This window comes from Equus przewalskii, chromosome 3, assembly GCF_037783145.1.
Source record: "Equus przewalskii isolate Varuska chromosome 3, EquPr2, whole genome shotgun sequence".
Lineage (NCBI taxonomy): Eukaryota > Metazoa > Chordata > Mammalia > Perissodactyla > Equidae > Equus > Equus przewalskii.
Genome location: NC_091833.1, coordinates 60,302,882 through 60,327,712, shown reverse-complemented (window position 1 = coordinate 60,327,712; position 24,831 = coordinate 60,302,882). Strand labels below are relative to the sequence as shown.

The 24,831-nt window shown below is 41.7% G+C and overlaps 1 protein-coding gene and 1 long non-coding RNA gene across 11 annotated transcripts in view; one reads left to right on the top strand and one right to left on the bottom strand.

Moving 5' to 3' along the window:
• G3BP2 (G3BP stress granule assembly factor 2) overlaps positions 1-24,831 on the bottom strand; it is a 78,994-nt gene that overhangs the window by 32,930 nt on the left and 21,233 nt on the right. For 2 of the 10 annotated variants that reach the window (XM_070614632.1, XM_070614637.1), the window contains exon 2: positions 8,078-8,237. The exons of 4 other annotated variants lie outside the window; for them this stretch is intronic. The gene's annotated coding sequence lies outside the window, so the exon portion shown is untranslated. Of the gene's footprint in view, positions 1-85; positions 1,336-8,077; positions 8,238-24,831 lie in introns of those variants that run through there. 4 more of the 10 variants (XM_008521969.2, XM_008521966.2, XM_070614636.1 and 1 more) reach the window with 4 other exon arrangements.
• On the top strand, positions 738-23,440 carry LOC139082558 (uncharacterized). Its single transcript, XR_011538673.1, has 3 exons — positions 738-3,881; positions 5,290-5,418; positions 23,105-23,440. It is a non-coding gene; the product is annotated as an uncharacterized lncRNA (long non-coding RNA).

Here is a 24,831-nt window from a genome sequence, read left to right as displayed (position 1 = left end):
CCTGCCCCACCTGTGCCCTCGTAGTCCTCAGTCCACCCAACGCGGGCCGGTCACTTCCCTTCCCACGCGGCCTCCCATTCCTCACCTGAGAGGAAAGGCTCGGCTTCTCTCACGCACACACGGCAGCGCAGGCAGCCGGCAAGAACAATGTCTCTCTCTGCCGCAACACCTCTGACACCGGGGCTCACACGACGGTTGCCTCGAGCCGCGGGGCGCGAAGGGAATGTCCCCTTCCGACCACCACATCGACCTCCCTTCCCGGTCCCCGTACACACCTCCAACCAACAGCGGCGGCGGGTACGTCGCGCGGAGGTCAGCAGGAGAGTCGCCGAGGCCCGGCTGCCGCGGATCCTTCTCGCTTGCCGGCCCCCCCTCTGCTGAACCTCAAGCCTCGGAAGCCGGAAAGCCGCTAGCTCGTTTCCCCTACAACCACCTCTTCCCGGGCGCCAAGCGCTGCGGCGAGCGACAAGGAACACAGACGTCCCGCCCCCTTTGCCGCCGCCCCCTCTTATTGTTTTACCCCTGCCGAAAGGCCTGGGGAACCCCCCAGCACGGTTTCGGCCAATCACGCATCTCCTTCGCGAATTGGACCCAACCTTCTGGCGTCCCTGTGCGGAGCACGCGCAGAACGCCGCCGCGCTCACGTATTCTCGCGCCCGGAAAGCCGGGGAACCGGAACCGGCCTAAAGCCGGGGCGAGAGTCCGCTGATTTTACGTCACAAGGAGGCTGCCTTCCTACTCCTCCGGCCGCCCTTCGAGATCGTGCCTCAACGGGAGCCTCTTCGCTGCGGCGCTGTCTTTGGCTCTGTCTTTGGAGACGCATATGTCTGGTTCCTTTTGATTATGAATATTAACCAAGGGGGAGATTTAGTAATTTTCTCTCTGAACGAGGCGTCTGCAGGTTGCTGCTGCAGACAAGCATAAAATGCAGCCAGCGGTTTCAGCGGTTTGCACCCTAAACTCATCTATGTTGTTTATTAACCCATCCTAGGAAATGGAGGTTTTTAGCTCCACTGAGAAGGTTACATTCATCCTAACACCTCAAAATAATATATATTACGGGGCTTACTAAGGCCTAGGCCCTGGGATGTAGGAAAAATAGGCCGTGGCCAGCACAGAAGGGAAAAGAATCTATTTCATTGTGTGCCCGTTCTGTATTTAGGTATTGCTAAGTACATACTAAGCATTTAACATACTAAGGCAGCTGAGAGCTGAAATCCCAGGAGATACCAGGATTACAGCCCTGTCCTAGATCTAGGCCCAGGCTTGGCCCCGGGGCATGGCTGGGAAAACACTAGACACTGCCTCTCCTGACCTTGATTCATGGAAAAAGCCAAATCGTACAGTCAAGGAAGCCACTTTGCACCTTAGTTCTCGCAGTGTTTCTCAGAGAATATCAAAACAGCAGAGGAATTTTGGGAGAAAAGGCTGAGGAAATGGTGAAACAAACGAAAGGGAAATTAAGAAAACACATTTATTGAATGCCCATGTACCAAACATAGTATGGCATATATACATACACATTTCATCAGTTTTCTTCATAATGCCATAAGAGCAATTTGAAGGTATTTTTCCTATGTGAAAGCTGAGGTTTGTGGAGGCAATGCCAAGGTTTCAACCTCCAAAATTTACATTGTTTTTACCTTAGGTTGCTTAGTCTTTTTTTTTTTTTTTTTTGAGGAAGACTAGCCCTGAGCTAACATCTGCTGCCAATCCTCCTCTTTTTGCTGAGGAAGACTGGCCCTGAGCTAACATCCGTTCCCATCTTCCTCTACTTTATATGTGGGACTCCTAACACAACATGGCTTGCTAAGTGGTGCCATGTCCACACCCAGGATCAGAACCAGTGAACCCCTGGCCACCGAAGCGGGACGTGCACACTTACCTGCTGTGCCACTGGGCCGGCCCCACTCATTTTGTTATATGCAAAATATATGGGCAGACTATCACGTTTATGAAATGAACTTTGACATGTTTTTCCTTAAAGCATCATAATACATTACATGCAGATTGCTCTTTAAATCTGGTACTTATGTACCAGGCACTCTTTTATTTTAAGTAATTGTTAAGCTTTCACAATGACCCTATATAGTAGTTACTATTTTTATGCCCATTTTACAGATGAGGAAACTGAGACTTAGAGAGTTAAGTAACTTGCCCAAGGTCACACTGCTACTATTTGGTGGAGCTGGGATTCAAACACAAGCAGTCTGCCTTCACACTCCATGCCCTTAACCACAAGCTATAAAATACTCTTATTGTATTAATTGCCATAATTTATTTATCTCCTCTACTGTTGATTGACATTTCAGTTGTTTCCAGTTTGGGGCTCTTATGCACAGTGCTGTTACTCTTCACCATGTCTCCTGGTGCACAAATACAAAAAATCTCTAGAGCAGTGGTCCTCAGAAATCCCACTCTGATTCAGCAAGTCTGTGTTAAGGTCTGAGAATTGTGTGTGTGAGGAAGATTGGCCCTGAGCTAACATCTGTTGCCAATCTTCCTCTATTTTGTATGTGGGACTCTGCCACAGCATGGCTTGATGAGTGGTGTAGGTCCAGTGGCCAGAATCCGAATCCTTGAACCTACTCGGCTGCTGAAGTGGAGGGCTCCAAACTTAACCACTATGCCACCAGGCTGGCCCTAGAAACCACACTTTATTTTATTTTATTTTTTTTGAGGAAGATTAGCCCTGAGCTAACATCTGCCACCAATCCTCCTCTTTTTGCTGAGGAAGATTTTCCTTGAGCTAATGTCTGTGCCCATCCTCCTCTACTTTATATGTGAGACACCTGCCATAGCATGGCTTTATAAGCAATGGGTGGGTCCATACCTGGGATCCAAACCAGCAAACCCCGAGCTGCCAAAGCATGTTGGCAAACTTACACTGAAAAGGACCACACAGTAAATATTTTAGGTCTTGAAGGCCATGAATGGTCTCTATTACATATCCCATCTCTCCCCTTTTTTTAATCCTTTAAAAGTACAAGAAATATTCTTAGCTTAGTTCTAGGATTATACAAAAACAGGCCTCAGGCAATCCCTGGTCTATACCAATAAGTGGAGTTACTGGGAGAAAAGATTCAGTTTTAGTAAAAAATCCTAAACTGTTTTCCTAAGTGGTTATTTTTACTTCCTAAATCTCTCTCAAGTCTGTGCCCTCTGAATGACTCTCCATACTTACAGCCTCTGCCCAGATTCAAGCCCCTTTCATCTTTCCAGAATGACTGCAGTAGCCTCCTAACTAATCTCCCTGCCCTTCAAAGATAACCTCCATGACACACCTCCTCCCGAACAGACTGTAAGGCAGGAAGACCAATATGAATTGTATTCATTCCAGTGGCTCAAGCCAAAAACCTGTAAGTCACCCTTGACTCTCTTTTTCTCACACCACACAGCCAATCATCAGTAAATTTCTGTTCCCTCTACCTTCAACATTTATTCTGAATTAAGCACTTCTCATCACTTTACTGCTATTATCGTATCCAGGCCACCATCACCTACTGCAACAGCCTTCTACTTGGTCCCCATGCTTCCACTCTTATTCTACTATAGTCTGTCCTCACAGCAACTAGATCCCTTACAGCTGCAAATCAGAAGACATTCTCAAAACCTTCCAAAGGCAAGGCAATGAAATCCCAAGTCCTTACCAGAGCCTACAAGGCCTACCTGAACAAGTCCTTACCTGTTACTTGCATCTCTCTTCCTACTTTTCCTCTTATACACCTCAGCCCTACCTTTGACACTCCAATTACATTCCCACCCCAGTGTGGGCCTTGGATGTGAACCTTTATCAAAAATCTGTGGAAAATCAAAGTAAACTGTATCTGCTGATCTCCCCAAGCACTTACACTCAAATTTCTCACTCAACCATTCTAAAGGTAAGTTAGCTACGATTTTCCTTACACAAACCACCCTTCTTAGAATTGCAATTAATACTGCTTAAATAGTCTACCAGCTGTCTAAGCTGTGTTCTGTGGTTATCTTGTATTCTCTATATATTACATAGTTCCTAGGTTCTCTTCTACATTGTTTTTCATAAATACAAGTCAAATGCTAATCTACAGGTTGTCCGGCAGAGCATCCACTTACTAATAGCTTACAGGATTCTTTAAAACTCCTGGATTCATTCATTCAGTAGCCACTATTGAGTGCCAATCTATCAAGCGGAGCAGTAGGCTCAGGTTGAGGCAAAAATAATTGAAACATAGTGTCTTCAGGGAAGTGGAAGAGGGAGGCAGATAGGGAGAGCAAGAGGAAAGAGAGAAAAACAGAAAAAGACAAGGAGACACAGAAAATAGGGAGAGTCAAAGAAAGACAGTAGGGAGACAATGACAATAGAATACTGCTAAGTGCTCCTACACTAGGGATACTGACGAGCATGCTGTCCTTCTTCATAACATTGATTGAATTTTTTCATTTATAATTTGAATTTAAACTTGTAGTTTAAAATATCTGATATTTTCCCTGATGTGTGCGTGCACGTGCAACCGCGCATGCCACGTGCGTGCACACACGCACACAGTGTAAGTTCCACGAGGGAAGAACTCCTGTTTGCCTCTCCAATCCAGCACCTGGTACTGGAACATTGAAAGTGCTCCCTAAGCTGCTCCATCAAGTGGCGGAAGTGACCATCGTGAAAACACAGAGGGAGGCACAACAGTCTTTCTCAAGGGCTTCTAGTATTTTTGATATTTTTGCCCTAACTTCTAGAATAGTATATGATTTATTTTTATTCTTTCTTGATTAATAATAGCAGTTTTTAACACTGCAGATATTTTCCCTTGCTTATAGTTTAGGCCACATTCCATAGGTTTTATTCACTACCTTGGTATTCTAAATAGTTTGGAAGTAGTTTAGATTTCTTTGATTCCGTTATTGTTTAGAGAGTTGAGAATGTCTAAACAGTTTGGATTTTTAAATTTAAACTTTTTATTTTTACTTGTTTTACTGCTTGTAGTCTGTGAGTGTGGCATGTACATTTCTGTGCTTTGTGGAATTTGTTGAGATTTTTTCTTTGTGGCCTAATATATATATACAAGGTTTGTAAATTGTCTATAAAACTTTAGTCTATTGAAATAATCTTTTACTGTCTTTTAATTTCTTTTTCTCTTTCTAGTAGTTTTTACAATGCATTTTTAACTTTTTATTGAAATAATTCCATACATCCTGAAAAGCTGCAAAAATAGTAAATGATTTGCCCTTCACCTACATTCCTCATATGTTAATATTTACTACATTTGTTTTATCATTCTCATTAATTTTCTCTCTCTGGCTCATCTCCCGTAGGTCGTCAATTCCCTGAGGACACTACATTTCAACTGTTTCTGCCTCATCCTGTGCCTACTACTATGCTTGCTACCTTCACACTCAATGGTGGCTACTGAATGAACAGATCCAGGATTTTCAAAGAAACCTGTAAGTGGTCATCATAGATAGTCTGTCAGAAAACTGGTAGATTGTCATGTGACCTCTACCCATTAAAGAGCATCTAAAAGAAACTCTAGTTTAAATTTTGTTCTGACATGGGGTCCCCTTTACCCCTAAACACTTCAGTGTATATTTCTTCAAAGACAAGAACATTCTCTTGTATAACGACAATTATCAAAATCAGGAATTAACATTTATACAGTATTATAATCTATAGACATTCAAATTTGGTCAGCTGTCCAGCTAATATCCTTTATAGCAAAAGGGGAAAAAAAAAAGTTTTTCTGGTCCAGGATACAATTCAGGATTACAAATTCATTTAGCTATCATGTCACCTTAAGTCTTCTGTAGTCTAAAGTAGTTCCCCAGTCTTTCTTTTTCTTTCACAACCTTGATATTTTTAAAGAGTACAGGATAATTATTTTGAAGAATGCCTCTGAATTTACTAACCTCTGATGTATTCCTTATATTTAGAACTAGATTATGTGTTTTTGGCAAAAATACCAGAGAAGGACTCTTCTCTCCTTCTCAGTGCATCATATCAGGAGACACATGATGTCCATTTATCCCATTACTGTCATGTTAGCTTTCAACACTTGGTTAAGGCAGCGTCTGCCAGGATTCTTCACTGTACAGATACTATTTTCCCTTTATAATTAGTAAGTATCTTGTTGTACTTTGAGACTATGTACATATCTCATTTCTCATCATACTTTTACCCACCAGTTTGAGCATCCATTCATGATTCTTGGCCCAATTAGTTTTTGTTATGGTGGCTGCCAAATTGTGATTTTTCTGATTCCATCATTCTTTGTGGATTTATTACCCGCAATTCTATAATAAGGAGGACCTTTCCTTCTTTCCCATTTATTTTTTTCTTCTTTTATTTATATCAGTGTGAACTCATGGATTCCTATTTTATAATCCATGATTATCGACATTTATTTTCATGCTCACATTGTCCTCAATTTGGCCAGTGGAAGCCCCACCAAGTTAGCTCTTGTGCATTATACATTTTAATTTTACATTATTTGGCACATAAAAATGAACTAATTTATCTTTTCAAAAAGTAAAAGAGAACAAAATGTAACAAGGGCCTAAGAGAAGACAGTGGCAAGGAGAAAAGAAATTTGAGAAGTACACAGATGTCAAAACGTGTGATAATTAACTAGATATGGGGAGGAAGGGAAAAGTCTAGGATAGGATGCTTTGCTGGTTTTGTCTGGGTAACAAAAGAGACATAGGCAATATTCACTGAGAAGGCAAATATGGCACTTTGGTGAATGTTCTTCCAAATGTTTTTCTATTCATATGCTTATATATAATAATATACTAGCTACTTCATTCAATACCTTCTGATCTGGGGGCTGGCCCAGTGGCGCAGCAGTCAAGTGCACACATTCCACTTCGGCAGCCTGGGGTTTGCCGGCTCAGATGCCAGGTGCAGACATGGCACTGCTTGGTGGGCCATGCTGTGGTAGGCATCCCACATATAAAGCAGAGGAAGATGGGCATGGATGTTAGCTCAGGGCCAGTCTTCCTCAGGAAAAAGAGGAGGATTGGCAGCAGATGTTAGCTCAAGGGCTAACCTTCCTCAAAAAAAAAAAAACCAAGCTGGAGGCAATATCCAATAATAGTGAATGGTTAAATAAACTATGACAAATATTATTGACACATCTACATCTAAAACTATAAATTTAAATATTTAAGAATACATTTTTATGTTATCTATTTATGTTTCAATCTTACATCAAACATATTTATGATACAATCTTAAATAAAAAATATAGTACTGAATTTTCTGTTAAGTAGGAACACGTTTCATCTTTTTGGTTGGCTTGGTGTTTTTCTGTACCTACTTTTCCATCGTCATGTGTTACTTTCACAATAAAAAAATTTATTAAACAATTAAAGGATTGCCTTAGTGCCTGAGGGAAGGGAAGGTTTTAGCCTTTCGTTCTCTCACTTCTGTTTCCTTTCTCTCTGATAACATATAAATAAACATTTATATCATCTGACTAGAAGCACCAAATCAAGCCATCAGAAGATATAAATGCTAAAACAAAAGAAATGAAATGAATAAAGGAGAAACCAGACAAATCAGATAAAAATCTGATTTAACAACTGATGTTGATGAAGAAAAGATGCTGCCAGACGTTATCATGGGGTGACCAATAAATTTTTATCTTAAGAATCAGATCTGATCACCATTAGCAGGGGCATTTTAAAAAAGAGTAAAATTACTAGATGTATATTAACTGATTCCTGATCTCTATTATAGATTTAAGCATAAAACACTTGTTTGACATTTTAGTTTACAATGCTTTTCCTCTACACCCTCTCATTTGACCATTTTCAACCTTACTGGATCTTAAAGGATCAACCAACTCCATCACCACCAATTTGCTGATGAAGTAGGTGTGTAAGGGATGACTTTACATGCATGTTTAAGGGCCACACACCCCATATAAGTAAGGTTTATGTAGGACCCCAAAATATGAAGACTGGGCATTGGAAGGGAGTCAAATCCAAATCCTTAAAGGATACTCCTTTTTCTTGTAAAGTGTCTTTATTCATCACAATTTTAACCTGTCAAGACTTATATAACATTTAACCTTTTGAGACATGCATAACAAATAGCTTGGACCTGCTACGAGTTCAGTTGGTAAGGATTATGCTGCCAGCAGTGTGGTTCTGGGTTCTGGAGCCACGCTGTCTGGATCTGCAACCCGGCTTCATCTCATCACTTATTAGGTATATCACCTGAGGCACGATGCTTAACTTTTCTGTGCTTCACTGTTTCTTAGCTGTAAAATGAGGACAAATATCTACCTTATTAGGGTACGGTGAAGATTAGACGAGTTAACATATGTAAAACATGTATAACCATGCCTGGCACATGGTAAATGCTCAATAAAGATCAGCACTTAATGTTTGGTGCTTGAGAAAGAATATGCGTCAGGTGTGCTTTCAACTGATTCCTTTCTCACTGCTCACTGCTTTGCTCTGAAGTAACAACTTACATTTGTATAGCACTTTAGTTTTCAAAACACTTTCAAACTCATCATCTCATTTCAGTTTCACAAACAATTGGCAAAGTAGGCAGGCTGCACACAGCTAAAAGTGGCCAATTTAAAAAGAGACCCCAGGCTCTTGCCACTATACCATATCCCACTGCCAAGTGACAACCTCCGTAGCCTTGGAGCAAGCCTTCCTAATTTAAAATGCGTTACTTGAGAATTTCAGGGATCTCTCGGGTGCAGCTGGCTTCTTTACAAAGCTTTCTGATGCAAAGAGAAACCTGCTCCCAAGAGTAAGATGAATTCATTCCTTTTAGAGCAGGAGAGAAAGGCTATTATGGCCTGAAGGAAGAATCAGATGTTAATTTCTCCTGAAATCTTTTCATCCATTATCTTTGTGAGACTGGGACAGTTTAGGGTCTAAAGACATGCTCTTCCTCTCTATTTGATTGTTGTATGTGAAATATATCACAAATCCAGAAAGGTGCATAAAATATTTGCATGGCCGGCCCATTTGTTGTTAAGTGTAAAATGTAACAATACGAGTGACTGCTATAGGTGGTGGATTTTAGCTATGTAACTTGTTTTCATCATATCTATTAAAGTCTTCAAGAAGAGGAGATTCTAAACGCTACCAGGGCTTGAGAGAATAAAAGTTGCAAACTCTAAGAAGGTCACTTCGTCAGAATTTAGAGACAGAAATCTCATCAAAAATCAACCCCCCGGGGCCGGCCTGGCGGCATGGTGGTTAAGTTCACACACTCTGCTTTGGTGGTCTGGGGTTTGTGGGCGAGGAGAACTCATCAAGCTATGCTGTGGCACATCCCACATACAAAATAGAGGAAGATTGGCGCAGATGTTAGCTCAGGGCCGATCTTCCTCAAAAGAAAATAAAAAGCAACACCCAATGAATGAGTTTATAGGATTACAAAAGTAACTCACCCTAAATAATGGTTTGTAAATTCTAATGGATTCCATTCGAATGCTCCAGAAGCTATGATGACAGCTAAGATCACCTCAGGCTGAGTGATCTAAGAGATACAGTAATCCTGGAAAGTGTAACAGCTATAATGTAAATAAAAGAGAGGTTATCTACCCTGAGTTGCCTGGAGTGCAAAAAGTAATGACTTTGGAAAGAAGCAAAATTTCACCAGTGTTTATCTCGCACTGTCCAGGGTAGTCTATATTTGGCAGACATAAACATTCTAGCCACTACTGGGCTACAGGACATGTTTAATTCTTCAAGCCTTACAGTCTGGATATGAGATGCCTTGAGGTTACCCAATTCTCTCCTCTTTGATTTAATGCTCACCAAGCACTCTGACCCAGAGGGGGCCCTGGTCAGCCGATATTCTGTTTATTGGAAAGGCATATGGCCCTTTATGAAATGGCATTCTGGTGGGTCGTTAATCAATCTTGGACGGATTAAGTTAGTGTCCACCAGTGTCCCTGAGCCAGATTTCCTCCTGGGGGGGAGGAGGAAGGTTGTACTGCAAGAAGCCAGAGCTGAGGAGCAAATTCTCCACTTAAATCTATGAGTATGAAACACATGGGTCAAATCCTATTTTCTTCACTAACTAGTTTTGTGACACCAGTCAGGTAGTTCACTTTGACCTTTAGTTTCCTCATGGATAAACAGCCAACTTTACGGTTGCTGGGAGGATTATTTATAGTGTTTAGCACAGTTTCTGGCAGAGTAGGTACACAGATCTGATTCCTGTTGTCACACAGGCAGACCTTCAACGTCAGGGGGCCCCAGCACGGCACTACATAAAGTCATAAACAGACACTAACCCAGGTCTACCCTCCATCCTTCCACTCTCCATTCTCCTCTTGGGTCAAACACTTGCTTTGACAATACAGAGTAACCATGGCATAAGGCTGTCTCGTAAATAGTCAAATTCAGAAGGAGGAGGAAAAGGATACAATTCTTTGAAAGCAAATTTATGTCATTAGTCTCTTTTAGCAACCAGGCTGTAAAACTATTCACAGTAGTGAAAAGCCAACTGTATGCAAAATATAAAGCATTCATCAGTAGACAGAAAACTTAAAAGATGGTACAGCAGTTGTGAAACTTTTGATTGGAAAAAGATCATCATAAAAAATTACACAGTTGACACACTGTGAAAGCACTTTGGCTTTCTTCTACCTTGGCCAGTTGAGAGCAGAACACAGCCAATCCCTCATGCAAAGTGTCAGCATCAGCCCTTATTTTCCACCCACACATTTCCAGGTGTAACCACTTCCTCGTAAGTTCTAGGCTATGTGAAGTCTGGCTCCACAGCAGCAGAATACTTCTCTGAGCTCTACCTCGGCAGGAAGCGTATAAGAGGTTTATGACTAAGGCAAGAACCTTCCTCAGAATCAAGACTTGTCCTACTCTTCTGGTTAGACCATAAGCCTGGCTTTTTTTATATTTGTACCCTCCTCCTCCCGGACTGCCGCTCTGACCTATGTCTTGTTGACTCACCCTCTCAGGACGAGCCCCGGCTGTGGAAATGCGTTTCCTGCCTCGTGGCAGCTGGCTCAAAACTGACAGGAGCTGCCACTTACATTATCATATCTAGCCCAGCTTCAGAGATCCCAGACCTCAGCCCTCCCTCCACAGCCATGACCCCAAAGTACCCAAGTTCTTGGTGGTGACCTAAAAAGGGAAAGTTAACTGAAAGTTATTGACCAAAGGCCTTTTGTGCACAAGAAAGCAGTCCCAGATAAAGAGTGTTCACAGGGGCAATAATGTTGGAAGCAGGGTTTTTTTCTCTAAGCAACCAAGAGCTGTAGAAAATCCAAGGAAATTTCAGTCCCTTAAGTAAAAGAGCAATAAGAGAGTTTGGGGGGCTTTTCTATAAGCAGAGTTGGGAAAAGATTAAAAAGCACTAAAAAGGATTGTTAAAGAGCTTCCAGATTTAAGTAAACGTATTTCCTTAAATGTTGCTCTAAACCAGAAGTTTTTAACCTGAGGTGTATGCACATTTTTGGGGGGTGGAGATAATGTTTTTGAAACCATAAACATTTTGTATATATGTGTGTCTATGTCTTTTTTTTGCTGAAAAGGTCCATATTTCTTTGCTTTCTAAAATGCATCTATATCCTAAAAAGTTAAAAAATAATAATCTAAACCATACTTTTCTTCAGTGTATATCATGGTAATAATGATTTATTAAAATGCAAGCTTTATAGTATAAAGAATGCTATTTCCATTCAAAAGTCATATTTAACTAAAATTCGGTGCTAATCAATGGCCTCAGTTTACCATGCCTATGAGATGCTAAACTACTTCTTGTCTTTTTTTTTTTTTGAGGAAGATTAGCCCTGAGCTAACTGCTGCCAATCCTCCTCTTTTTCCTGAGGAAGCCTGGCCCTGAGCTAACATTCGTGCCCATCTTCCTCTACTTCATATGTGGGATGCCTACCACAGCATGGCTTTGCCAGGCAGTGCCACGTCCACACCCGGGATCTGGGCCGGCAAACCCCGGGCCACTGAAGCGGAAGGTTCGAACTTAACTACTGCACCACCAGGTGTGCCCCCGACTTCCTGGTTTTGATGTTGTACCATAGGTTATGCAGGATGTCAAACTGGGGGAGATGGGGTGAAGGTTGCACAGGACCTCCCCATACATTTTCTTTGCAACTTCCTATTAATCTATAATTATTTCAAAATAAACAATTAAAAAAAATCTTTTTTGAAGCATAGATTCTAGAATCTGGCAGAGTTTGTTTTTTTTTTAAAGAATTTCATTTTTCCTTTTTCTCCCAAAGCCCCCCGGTACATAGTTGTGTATTTTTAGTTGTGGGTTCTTCTAGTTGTGGCATATGGGACGCTGCCTCAGCATGGCTTGTTGAGTGGTGGCACGTCCGCGCCCAGGATCTGAACCAGCGAAACCCTGGGCTGCCGAAGCGGAGCACGCAAACTCAACCACTCGGCCACGGGGCCAGCCCCTGGCAGAGTTTGGTTCTTAATCCCAGCTCTGCATTTAAAACTTGTTCGATGCTGGCAAGTTATTAAGTTCTCTGTTTCCTCATCTGTACAAGGGCACAGGTGCAGTTCCTACCTCTAAAGAACTGCCGCATATACAGTTCTGAGCACATGGCCTGACCCGTACAGCATCATACAAACGGTCATGATTACTGTTAGGCCATATGGTCAAGGCCCGGACATCAGCCTTCACTGGGCGACAGGTACATGGTTTTCAGACACGGTCCTGAAAGAGGAAACAAACTGTCTCCTTTGGGGTAGTCTTAGAAACCCACATCTATAAAGTGACAGTAAACGTCATAAGCAAGGAGCTGCTCTTTGGAAATAAAAAGAAAATCTAGTGTAACAGAGAACAGTAAGGGGCTAATAAAGGAAGGAAAGGAAACACACACACGGCAAAAGCAAGGAATGAGACCGTGTTTTTAAATGGATATTCCAGGTCATATTTGCTCAGCATCAACAGTGTGCTTAAGGACCTTTCAAGTTAGACCCTTCATCTAAATTATTTCTTTTCTGTTTAATAGTAGACAAAATAATGATAGTATACATTTCACAAAGCTCCATTTGTTTTCCATTAAGGATTATTTAACTAAACGTAAAGTTTGGAAATGGGCTAATATGACTTTTAAAAGAAAAATGAAAGGAGGATCATATAATTAATCATTTTTATTAATAATTTGCTTTCAAGGAGTGTATATGCTAATGTGAGACACATGCAAAAAAGAATTTTAATATCATGTAACACAATAAGGTTTAAGGCAGAGATACGTCCAGGGTGCAGTGAGAACAGAGCAGGGGCAATGACGTCAAACTAGAGGGTCATAACTGCTGGAGGACATGACACCTGAGCTGAGTCTTGAAGGTGAAGTTAAGAATGAGGCAGTGAATAAAATGCAAGAGTTGACAACAGCTAGTTCAGGCAGAAAGAACGAACGGCAAGAGCAAAGGGGCAGGGGCAGTGGCAGCGACTTGTGAGCAATTTGGTGTTACTACAACATCAAGTTCAAGGATGGGCATGATAGCTCAGATAGTGGGGATGGGAGGTAAAATGACATTTAAAGAAAAGTTTTCTTCAACCTTTCCCACTGTATACAAATCTTAGAAAAAATATTCGTGCAAGCACTTTCATCCCAGAACATCTATTTCTGTGATGGGCAAAGACGACAAGACATGTCTTGGAAGAGCTGTGCTTAATTTCCATGAACAAACTCCCCATTTCCTCTCTATTTTTCTCTGCAAACTGAGAAAACATAACAGTTGTTAAGCACTTAAAAGCGGTCCTTTTTTTTTTCTCCCTTGGAACAGGCAGGGGTCTGATGACCTTTATTATAAAATGTGAGATCTTAAGGGAATCACAGAGGAAGCTGGAGCAACACTGAGTCATAGAAACCTGTAGAAGTGATTGGTTTCTCCCTGACTGTTTGCTTAGGGATGCACTTTTCAAATTATTTTTGAGATTTCTGGTCTGAGGACTAAACATCGTGGCTAATTTTATGGGCACAGGGAAGGAAGCACATTTATTGGTTATCATGTTTGTTGTGTGTGTTTGAAACGTCACAGAGCCTCTGTTTTCAATACTTCTGATCTGGTTGGCCTCAAACCGAGATACTGACCTCCTACCCCAGTTGCTCGGTGAGACTGACTTTGGGGAAGAGAGCACAGCACAAGACCTGCACCCCCTCCCCCTTTCAAAGCCTCCCCAAGGCACCTGAATGTTCAAATACAATAGGAAAGGCCTGGTTCACAAAGGTCTTCCTTGTGCTTCCTTCTGAAAAGCAAACCTTGTTGGTCCATAAAAAGAAATTCCACAGAGAACAAATTTCTGTGCAAAGTACTGTACCATGTTTAGCAAGCAATCCACTAGCTTGTTTGAGTGTGCAGGGAGAGAAGAAATTGCTAAGAAAACTAGGAGTAAATTATATGGCACTTTCTAACACTTGTAGCTATAAAAACACTACTTCATCACTAGCTGTATGTTTGGTCTTACACTTAAACATTCCTAGGCAAAGAAAGGGGTTGGTCTACAGTTTTGAATACTATTAGACGTAAAAGAGAAAGAAAATTTTAAATAGAAGGGAAAGTCATAAGCAGTTCCCAAAGACATACCAAATGAAAAGATCCCAGGAAGAAAGACCTAGATAAGAAATTCAGTCTCTTATATTTGTGAAATGTTTATAAACATTCAAGTTTATTCAGTTTGAGTTTCTTTCTTTCTTTTTTTTGAGGAAGATTAGCCCTGAGCTAACATCTGTTGCCAAGCCTCCTCTTTTTGCTGAGGAAGACTGGCCCTGAGCTAACATCCATGCCCATCTGCCTCTACTTTATATGTGGGATGCCTGCCACAGCATGGCTTGACAAGTGATGCCATGTCCACACCTGGGATCCGAACTGGTGACCCTGGGCCACCGAAGCAGAACATGTGAACTTAACCACTGTGCTGCCAGGCTGGCCCTCAGTTCAAGTTTAATGACTTGTCCAACTAGCTCTGTAAGACCGAGGTGCTATCATTTGTCCTCAAAAGTGTCAGTCTTCTGGAATTTAAATTCCCAAACAAATCCTTCAGGAACGAGTTATTTTCATACTGACCAAGGGAGGTGGCTTATTCAATACTCATCTGAAGAATTTTAGAGGTACAATGAACCTTTCCAAATAATTTATTCTGAAGGAAACTGGGTGAATTTTACATCAAAAGATTGTCAGGGCTACAGGCAATAATATGGATGAATCTCACAAACATAATGTTGAGTAAAGAAGCCAGAGATAAAAAAGACCATATTCTATAATTCCATTGGTACAAAGCTCAAAAGGAGGCCAAACTAATCTATGCTTATAGAAGTCAGAAGAGTGCTTCCCCTTGAAGAAGGAGGGCACAAAGGAAGCTTTTGAGACGCCCATGTTTGGTTTCTTGATCCCACTGCTGGTTAGGGGTGAGTTCAGTTTACAAAACTTTAGTGAGCTGTACACTTATGGTTTATGCTTCTTGCCTTGTACATATGTTGTGTTTCAATAAAAAATCAAAAACAAATAAAAATAACAAAGATCATCGTGGGCCCTGCATCAATGAAACAGCGGGATTAAAAACCAACACTTGGCCCCACTGGGGGCTAGCTTGGTGGCGTAGTGGTTAAGTTCATACGCTCCCCTTTGGTAGCCTGAGGTTCACAGATTGGGATCCCAGGAGTGGACCTACACAGCACTCATCAAGCCATGCTGTGGCAGCATGCCACATAAAATAGAGGAAGATTGGCAAAGATGTTAACTCAGGGACAATCTTCCTCACATACACACACACACACAAAAACCAACATTTGCGTCCAAAAGAGGTAAATCTATACAGAAGGACAGTAAATTAGTGGTTGCTTAGGGCTGAAGGTTGACAGCTAAAGGGTACAGAGTTTCTTTTTGGGGTGATGAAAATGTTTTAAAATTGACTGTGGAGGGGCCGGCCCTGTGGATGAGTGGTTAAGTTCACACGTTCTGCTTCAGCAGCCCAGGGTTTCGCTGGTTCAAATCCTGGGCGTGGACATGGCACCGCTCAACAGGCCATGCTGAGGTGGCGTCCCACATAGCACAGCCAGAGGCACATCACAACTAGAATATACAACTATGTACTGGGGGGCTTTCAAGAGAAAAAGAAAATTGACTGTGGAGATGAGAGCACAACTCTGTGAATATAATAAAAACCACTGAATTATACACTTTTAAAAAATGAAAACAAAAACCAACATTTGAAGAACTATTATTTGGTACTCTTCATTGCTCAGTCCCCTTGACTGGTCCATGTGTGTTTACTCCCTAGACTCCCAGACTGGGTATCTGTTTGTGAATGAGTACAGATGTACATTTCCACTTGAAGAAGGGGCTAATCAAAATAACATGACTCAGTTCCAGTGGCCTCCTCGACCTCTACCTGTTTATTACTCATTTCTTACCTTTACTCTGGGAGCACTGCTCAGCATTGTGGGAAGTAGGTAGTGGTTCTCAACCTTGGCTGTACATTGATATCACTGGGGAACTTTGAAAACTATTGATGCCTGAGTCCCAGCCCTCGAGATTCTACTTAATGGTATGGAGTGCCACCTAGGCATCTTAATTTTTTTAAAGCTCCCCAGGTACCAAACTCTGGATACACTGATATTGATGAAACAGACAAACTCATACTTCCCAGGTGATTCTAATATGCAGCCAAAATGAGAACCACTGGTATAGTGGTTTTCACAAAGAACTGAAAATCTAAATTCTCACCCTGCCATTCAATAGCTGTGTGACATAAATAAGCTATTTGATCTCTCTGAACCTCAGGCATGACTTTGAGACATACCTAGCACATAGTGGGTTTGTTTAAAATGTCAGTTGTCCTTCCTTTTCTCTTTCCCTTCAAAAACTGGAGAATTGGGTTTTTTTTCCTGAGGAAGATTCGCCCTGAGCTAACATCTGTGCCAGTCTTCCTCTATTTTGTATGTGGGTCACCACTCATCAGCAGCCATGCTGTGGTCCATGCCTGGAAACCGAACCTGAGCCACTGAAACAGAGCGTGCCAAACTTAACCACTAGGCCACGAGGCTGGCCCCTGGAGAATTTTATGTTTTTAAAAAGCTGCTGTCCTATGACTATTATCAAGTTCCACTCTGATCTTCAGTGTCCTGTGCTTAATACTTGCTCAGACTTCTTAACCCAAGTTACTGAACTTCTTGTCCTCTGGTTCCCTGTTCCTTGATTTGTAGATTGGGAATCTGATCCCTCCTTGGCTGTCCTCCCAGGATTTGGCATCTAGACCACCTGTCAACTCATTTCTGATTTTGGCTTCCTCTATTGCTGTATCTTTATTGCTGCTGACCAGCCAAGCATGCCACACAGCAGACTTTGAGTTGGATCTTAAAGATCGGGTAGGAGTTAGGATTACGATCAATGCAGAGAATGGGGGTTGGGCAGTCCAGATAACGGGACATGAAGAACCAAAGAAAAAGCCATGAAAGCACAAGGAGTCAGGGCACATGGAGGGGTTCCGAGGGGTTTCCAGGGAGCAGAGGATGCAAACTGGGAGCTTGCAGCCAAGTCCAGCTCACAGTTGTTCTGCTAGCCCTCACCATGTTTAAAAGGTTTTTGAATTGGTTGCTAACATTTAAAATTGGGAGATTTCACGTGAAAATCCAGATGTCCAGCTTCTCTTTAAAAGATGATTTGACAACACTGGACCCACATTCCACATGATAACAATGGGGCAGATCAGTAGCTGCTGCTCCCTTGTGATGGGGCATCCTCTCCAGTTCTCTGCAGCCTCCACCACCACCTGCTTCACCTCTTTATTAACTGGACTGACTCTCCACGTGTCGGAGGATTCAACCCCTGCTAGAGAGGCAGACCTTTCCTGAACTGGGTGTTCAATAATTATTTAGTCAATGAACGAATTAGACTCAGAGGGAAGGAGAAAGGAAGAAGAAGAGGACAGACAGTCCCCCTAATAATAAAACTGAAGTTAAATATCACATTGTACACCTTAAATTTACACAACGTTATATGTCAATTATATCTCAATAAAGCGGGAGAAAAAATAATAATAAAGAGAGTAACTGTGGAAGGCTTCCAATAGAACACCGATCTGCGTGGACTATGGCCTGGGGTGAAAGGTACCTGAAGGCATTTTCCCATGTAGCAACATAATCAAGGTGAATGTCTGAAAATGTTTTAGCTACAACTTTAGCTAGCATATATACCAAAAGAATGCTTGCCTGACTTTATGGGACACTAGCAAAGCTGGGCCCTCCAACCTTTCACATGATACATTGTTGAGAATAAATAATAAAAAGAAAAGAATGCTAATAAAATTAATAACTGAAAAAAATCTACTTTAGAGGTAAGTATGTCTTTAAACTTCACCAAGTTCCAGGAAGGATTTAAGATGATACTAGAAAGTAGGATGAGCTGAAGTGTGAGGCAGCATTCCAGAAATAACAGTTGAAGAGATTTTGAGTAATTTTGAGCATGAAGTAATAAAGGCATGAAGGAAGTTAGGGGCAGCAGGACACAGAAGAAGGCAGGACTTTGAGAAGGTAACAGTCAAGACCTTGTGAATGTCCAGGAGAATGGCCCTATGGCACAAGGCCCATACCCAGAAGACTCTGCCAGTGAAGGTTGGGACACAGCAGTAGTGGGGCTGAGAAAATAAGAAAACAAAGCAGGATTTGATTGTCTGGGAGGGCACATGCTGAAACTAATCAACATTTCAGGGCCTCAGCAAAACAGGCTTCAGACCTAGAGGAAGAGAGTTCTTGGGAAGAAAAGACGAGCAGCATCCAGGTCCCCAGGAGGGAATGTGGTGTGACTGCAGCCACTCAGGTACCACACAGGCTCAATTTAGGCCTGCCTGATTTATAGCAATCAGACTCAGTTCTAAGATTCGGCAAGTTGTGATCCCTTCTCAGTTGCTGCCATGCCATCTCCTGAACTAGGAGAGTCCGAGCCTGGAGGTGATGGGCACTAGGGTCCAGGGCCTAAAGTTCAAGGTAGGAGCTGAGCTAAAAAGTCTGAGGTGAGCAGAGTCAACCTGGACATCCCCAGAATTTAGCCAGAAACATGGGTCGGGAGCTCAGGGAAGAAGTTAGGCTTGAAATAGAGATTTGGGAGCAAGAGAGTTGACACTGAGGACTGAGTGCTAAGAGAGAAGCTTAGGTTTCTATCAAAGCCTACAGAGGAGCCATGTTTAAGGGCTGAAGGGATAGGAAGCAGCTACCGTAATAGCCAAAGATTCACAAAGAAAAAACCTGAGCAGAATAGAATCATTTAGCATCACAAGCTAAGAGAGCAAGAAGTTTAAAGACAGGGGCCATTAATAGTCACTTACTGAAGAAATGACACACAGGACAGAGACTGAAATAATGTCCAGGATCTGGCTGGTAACCTTCAAAGAGTTTTCACAGAAAGGAGTGAAACCAGATTGCAAGGGGTTAAGAGTAGGGGCTTGGAGGACGCCAAACAAATCTGTTGGTATTTATGGTGGTAAGGTCTGGGTTGTGTTTATTTTGGCTGTGGAGTTGCTAGGCTATGACAATCACATACTGAACTCCTGCCCTGCTGCCCCCTTTATGTCTGGAACTCTAAGAAATCACCTGGATCCCCTATTCTTACCTAGTCCCCAGTAATAAAGTGTACTTGTTATATTTCTTCTTTTTCAAAGCAGAAGACAACTGCCCTCTAATTCCATCTGTGGTTGCCAACAGTCCATCACAGTGTGGGCTGTGTTAAAGGACGTTGGGGCTCATCCCTTTGGGAACAGCGAGGGGTTACCAAGCAGCAGACTGACTCTGAAGGAGGGGAGATGTTCCTCCCTTCGTTTTGCATGTTTGCTTTTACTTTCACAGAGTGCCCAGTGGTCTTGGCAAAAAAACAAAAAAAACCCCACATTTAAATGTCTAAATGATGCAGCATGACAGACAATTGCCAGCCTTCTAGCAGTTGTTCCTAATCGTCAGTGTCATCACGGAAAGAGGACTAAGTCAGAAGTGCTGCGGACACCAGTGGGCAGCCTGCTAATTTTATAATTGTAATCCTTTTATACAGTCCCCTGTTCACGTGTACTCAAGGGTAACATGAAGCTAAATTCACAGCATTTCCACATGATAGGTGCTCAGATATACTTGTTTAAGCAGTCAGAAAATGGTCCTTCCTAATAACAGTTTAAAGAAAAAAGAAACATGATTTCCTTAAAAGGTGCAAAAACTAGGGGGCTGGCCCCGTGGCCGAGTGGTTAAGTTCGCGCGCTCCGCTGCAGGTGGCCCAGTGTTTCGTTGGTTCGAATCCTGGGCGCGGACATAGCACTGCTCGTCAAGCCACGCTGAGGCAGCGTCCCACATGCCACAGCTGGAGGGACCCACAGTGAAGAATATACAACTATGTACCGGGGGCTTTGGGGAGAAAAAGGAAAAAATAAAAATCTTTAAAAAAAAAAAAAAGGTGCAAAAACTAATATTCAGACGTCATTTTCATCCTCTTTAAAAAGACAAGTGAATTGGGCTTTTTTTGTACCTGTCATCAAAAACAGAAACCTCAGAAAGAATAATAAAATTTAAATCATGATATTAATGTATTTTGCTAAAATATTTATGTATGAAATGATATGATGTCTGGGATTTGCTTCAAAATAATACATAATTTAGGGGAAGTGGGTAAGGGTATAGATAAAATAAGATTAGCATTGAGTCGATAATTACTTAAGCTTGGTGATGAATATGTGGAGATTTAACATACTAATCTCTCTACTTTTATTCGTTTGACATTTTCCACAAGATAAAGATTTAAAAAGTAGTGTGCTTTTGTAAGTTAGATAATATCTTGTAAACAAAATAAACTGGGAGGAAATATGCAAAATGCTGCACTGTTAGGGTTTATATCCTTAAGAGAGAAGGAGTTCTTACAAATGAATTATGAAGATAACAGCTAATAGAAAAAATGTCAGGAATGGGTAATTCACAAAAGAAGAAATACAAAAAGCTAATAATCATATGAAAACATATTCAACTTCCCTAATTATGGAAGATAGAACAATGGCCCCCCAAGGATGTTCATGTCCTAATCCCAAGACTTGTGAATATGTTACTTTACATGGCAAAAAGGGACTTTGCAGATGTGATTAAGGATTCTGGGATGGGGATATTATCCCAGATTATCTGGGTGGGCCCAAAGTAATCACAAGGGTCCTCATGAGAGGGTGGGAAGAGTGTCAATGTTAGAGACAAGAGAAGGCAGCAGAATGAGTGGAGATTCCACGACATTATGTGGCTGGCTTTGAAGATGGAGGAAGGGACCAGGAGCCAGGAAATGGAGGTGGCCTCTAGAAACCGGCAAGGCAAGGAGACCAGTTCTCCCTCAGAGCCTCCAGAAGGAAGCAGCCCTGCTGACACCTTGACTTTAGCCCAGCCACTGCCTGGAGGAAAACACACTACAGTGCCATCTGATCTCACTTTACATTCTTGCCTACTGATTTCCAGTGGGCCCTCAGTGACCCTGCCTCCACCACCACAGCAATTATGTCACATTTCCTATCAACTTACTCCCCTAGACAACTATGTCACAGCTTCTCTGCTCTCCTCAAGTTTCCCCACTTCTGCCCACAGACTCTCCCACTGCATTCCCTTTGGTCCTGCTGTTTGCTGGAGGAAGGGACTTAATCCCATAACACAGTCAAGAGCAATCAAGACACTTTCACTCTCCCACCTCTGCATGTATCAGCATCTGCACCCACACACACCTCTGTTCTACCTGCCGCTTTCCATATACCATGCTCCTTCCTAAGGCCAACCCTGTCCTCCTACCTACTCAAGAACATCACTCCTGCAGTTCTCCATCATGACCAATTTCTCTCTCGCCACTAGATCATTCCCATCAGCATATAAACATGCTTTAAAATAGTAACAAACTTCCCCTCTAGCCACCACCCCATTTCTCTGCTTCTCTTTTTATTTTTTTGAGGAAGATTAGCCCTGAGCTAACATCTGCTGCCAATCCTCCTCGTTTTGCTGAGGAAGACTGGCCCTGAGCTGACATCCGTGCCCATCTTCCTCTACTTTATATGTGGGACGCCTACCTCAACATGGCTTGCCAAGTGGTGCCATGTCCACAACCTGGATCTGAACCAGCAAACCCCAGGCCGCCGAAGCGGAATGTGCGCACTTAACCGCTGCACCACTGGGCCAGCCCCTCTCTGCTTCCCTTTAAGACTGAAACTCCTCAAAAGAGTTATCTGTACTTGCTGTCTCTAATTCCTCTTTCACCCTTTTTGAACCCACTCCAACTGGCTGTTAATCCATTTTCAGCACAGATCTGCAGGGTGGAAATTATTTCCATTTACAGGAGAGAAAACGGAGTCTGAGAGAAGTTAGGCAACTTGTTCAAAACCACACATCCATAAGTAGCTGACTCTAAAGCCTGTGCCCTTCCTGTTCACCACTTCAACCCGGCTCTCCAACTTTCATTTCTCATCTTCTCCTATAAATTGAACTACCCAGCCAGCATTCTATAATATTGGTCTTTTTTTCTTTTTTTTAAAGATTGGCACCTGAGCTAACAACTGTTGCCAATCTTGGTTTTTTCTTTTCCTGCTTTTTTCTCCCCAAGTCCCTCCAGTACATAGTTGTACATTTTAGTTGTGGATCCTTTTAGTTGTGGCATGTGGGATGCCACCTCAGCATGGCCTGACGAGCGGTGCCATGTCCGCACCCAGGATTCGAACCAGCGAAACCCTGGCCACCAAAGAGGAGCTCACAAACTTAGCCACTCGGCCACCGGACCGGCCCCAATATTGGTCTTTTTTACGTGTCTTATAAAGTGTTTAAAAGATTTGATGCCAATTAGTTTATGAACCACAGCATATTTCAGATTTCAATATATATTTCAACTAATATATTTCAGATTTTATCTGTCTGTGTCATGGCTTATATTGAGATAATGTTTTCCTTTGTAGTTATTGCTTTTAGGAAAGATTCCAAGACCATCTTGCTAAGCTGTGAGGCTACATTACGATAATCTACACCATATCATTTATTCAAAAATTTACTTATTCTTTTCATTTTAAGTAATACATACTCAATACAAAAATGTAGAAAATGGGAAGCAGAAATATATCAGCCATAATACCCTAATACCACAGAATACAAATACTGTTAGCCCTTTTATTTCCTTCCAGATTTTTGATGAGGATCGAGGCTCCCCCAGGAAGAGAAGGCCAAGGCGTCCTGCTCTACATACCGATCTATATCATCCTCTGGGAAGCACAGGACATGCTGACCTGATCCGATCTGATTCTTATCTAAAGTTATAGGACCTCCCAATAACCACATCCCACCTACACTGATACCATTTTAACGATTTTTTACATAATCTTTCCTTTGTCTTGTAAAGAGATAACTCACATACCTATGCTTTAAATTTAGCCCTACCCTCAACCCATGTTTGCAGCTCTTCACTGCCCATGGGTCCTGTCCCCATGCTATTCTCTGAATAAAGGAGCACTGCTACCAGACCTTGAGAATCCAAGAAATCTTTGTTTCAACTCCTCTGCTCGCCGAGCCAGCATCAGTTTTCATATGTGTGTTTTTTCTAGTTATAATCACAGCAAATATGGAAAAGTAATCTTGCGTTCTCCTAAAATATGCACAGAAATCAACATACATAAAAACACAGGTACTTAAGACATATGATATGTTTAATTCTGCATAGAAAAAACCAGGAAATAACGAAAATGCCCATCAATAAAAGAAGAGTTACACGATTTGTTTCTTCTTCAGTAAAGTTGAAATAATACTAGTACTTAATTGGATTGTTGTAAGAATTAAATTAGAAAGTGTATGGAAAGCATATGGTATATTAAATGACAACTGCTCAGAAAGCATATTATTTTTACAACAGCTTCTCTCTTCAGCCCTGTATTCTCTAAATTCAGCCCTTTCCAGCTCAGGTCAAAGTTCTCTAACCTGGCACCACTGTTCTAGAAAGCCTCATTACTCTTTCAGTTTCTAGGTTCCATTACTCTCGTTACTCTTTCTGTTTCGGTCAACCCAACAGACACCAAGGAAATTTATTCTGTGTCCTACTTCCCACAAAGATAAGTTCTGCTGCATTATTTTGTAGGTACTGAATATGTCTCTTTTCCCCAGCTTGAGCCATAATTTATCAACTCTAACCTTTCAGGAGTTGGGCTGCTAGGCCAAAACCCCTATTTTTTCCTTTCTCTTTTGATGGCTACTTCATCAGAGTTTTTGTTCGCTTCTTTTCCCTTGGGGTAGCAAGCTCTCAGTCTTTTTAATCCTGTATTTAGTTTCCTTGTCCATCTTTGGCATATCACAATATCAGGCATAAAATAAAACTCCCAGCATATAAAATAGTGCTGGTACAATAAACATTTCTTGAAAGAGTGAGTTTTTTTTAATATTAAAAAATACGGTGGTGAAAATATACTATTAGAGTTTAATGCCCCCTTAAAAACAGGAAAAGATTAAATAATTTTAAACCATTTGGTTTGAATAAAATCTTTTTCTTATCCCCCTTAATTTGCTAAAAGGAATCTTGTTGAGCAAGCAATATTTTATGCTTGCAACAACAGTGTCGTCTGGATCCAGTAAATAATATCCTAGTCACTGTGTTTGTTTATATTTGTTTTATATTCTAGCCACTTGTTTGAAGGTTTCTGGGCTCAAATACAAATATGTACTGATATAATTTTGGAGAACACTTGCACCCAATTATCTTCTACCCACTGGAATAATCTAGAGGAAAACACATAGAACATGAAGGGGTCCAGAATATACCACTGAGGCATAAAAATTATTTTGAGCAGAAGGCATTTGAGTTCCTGAAATCTCTTATCTGCTAAAAGCAGAGCCTCCCAAAAGAACCCAATTGTCATAAATCAAC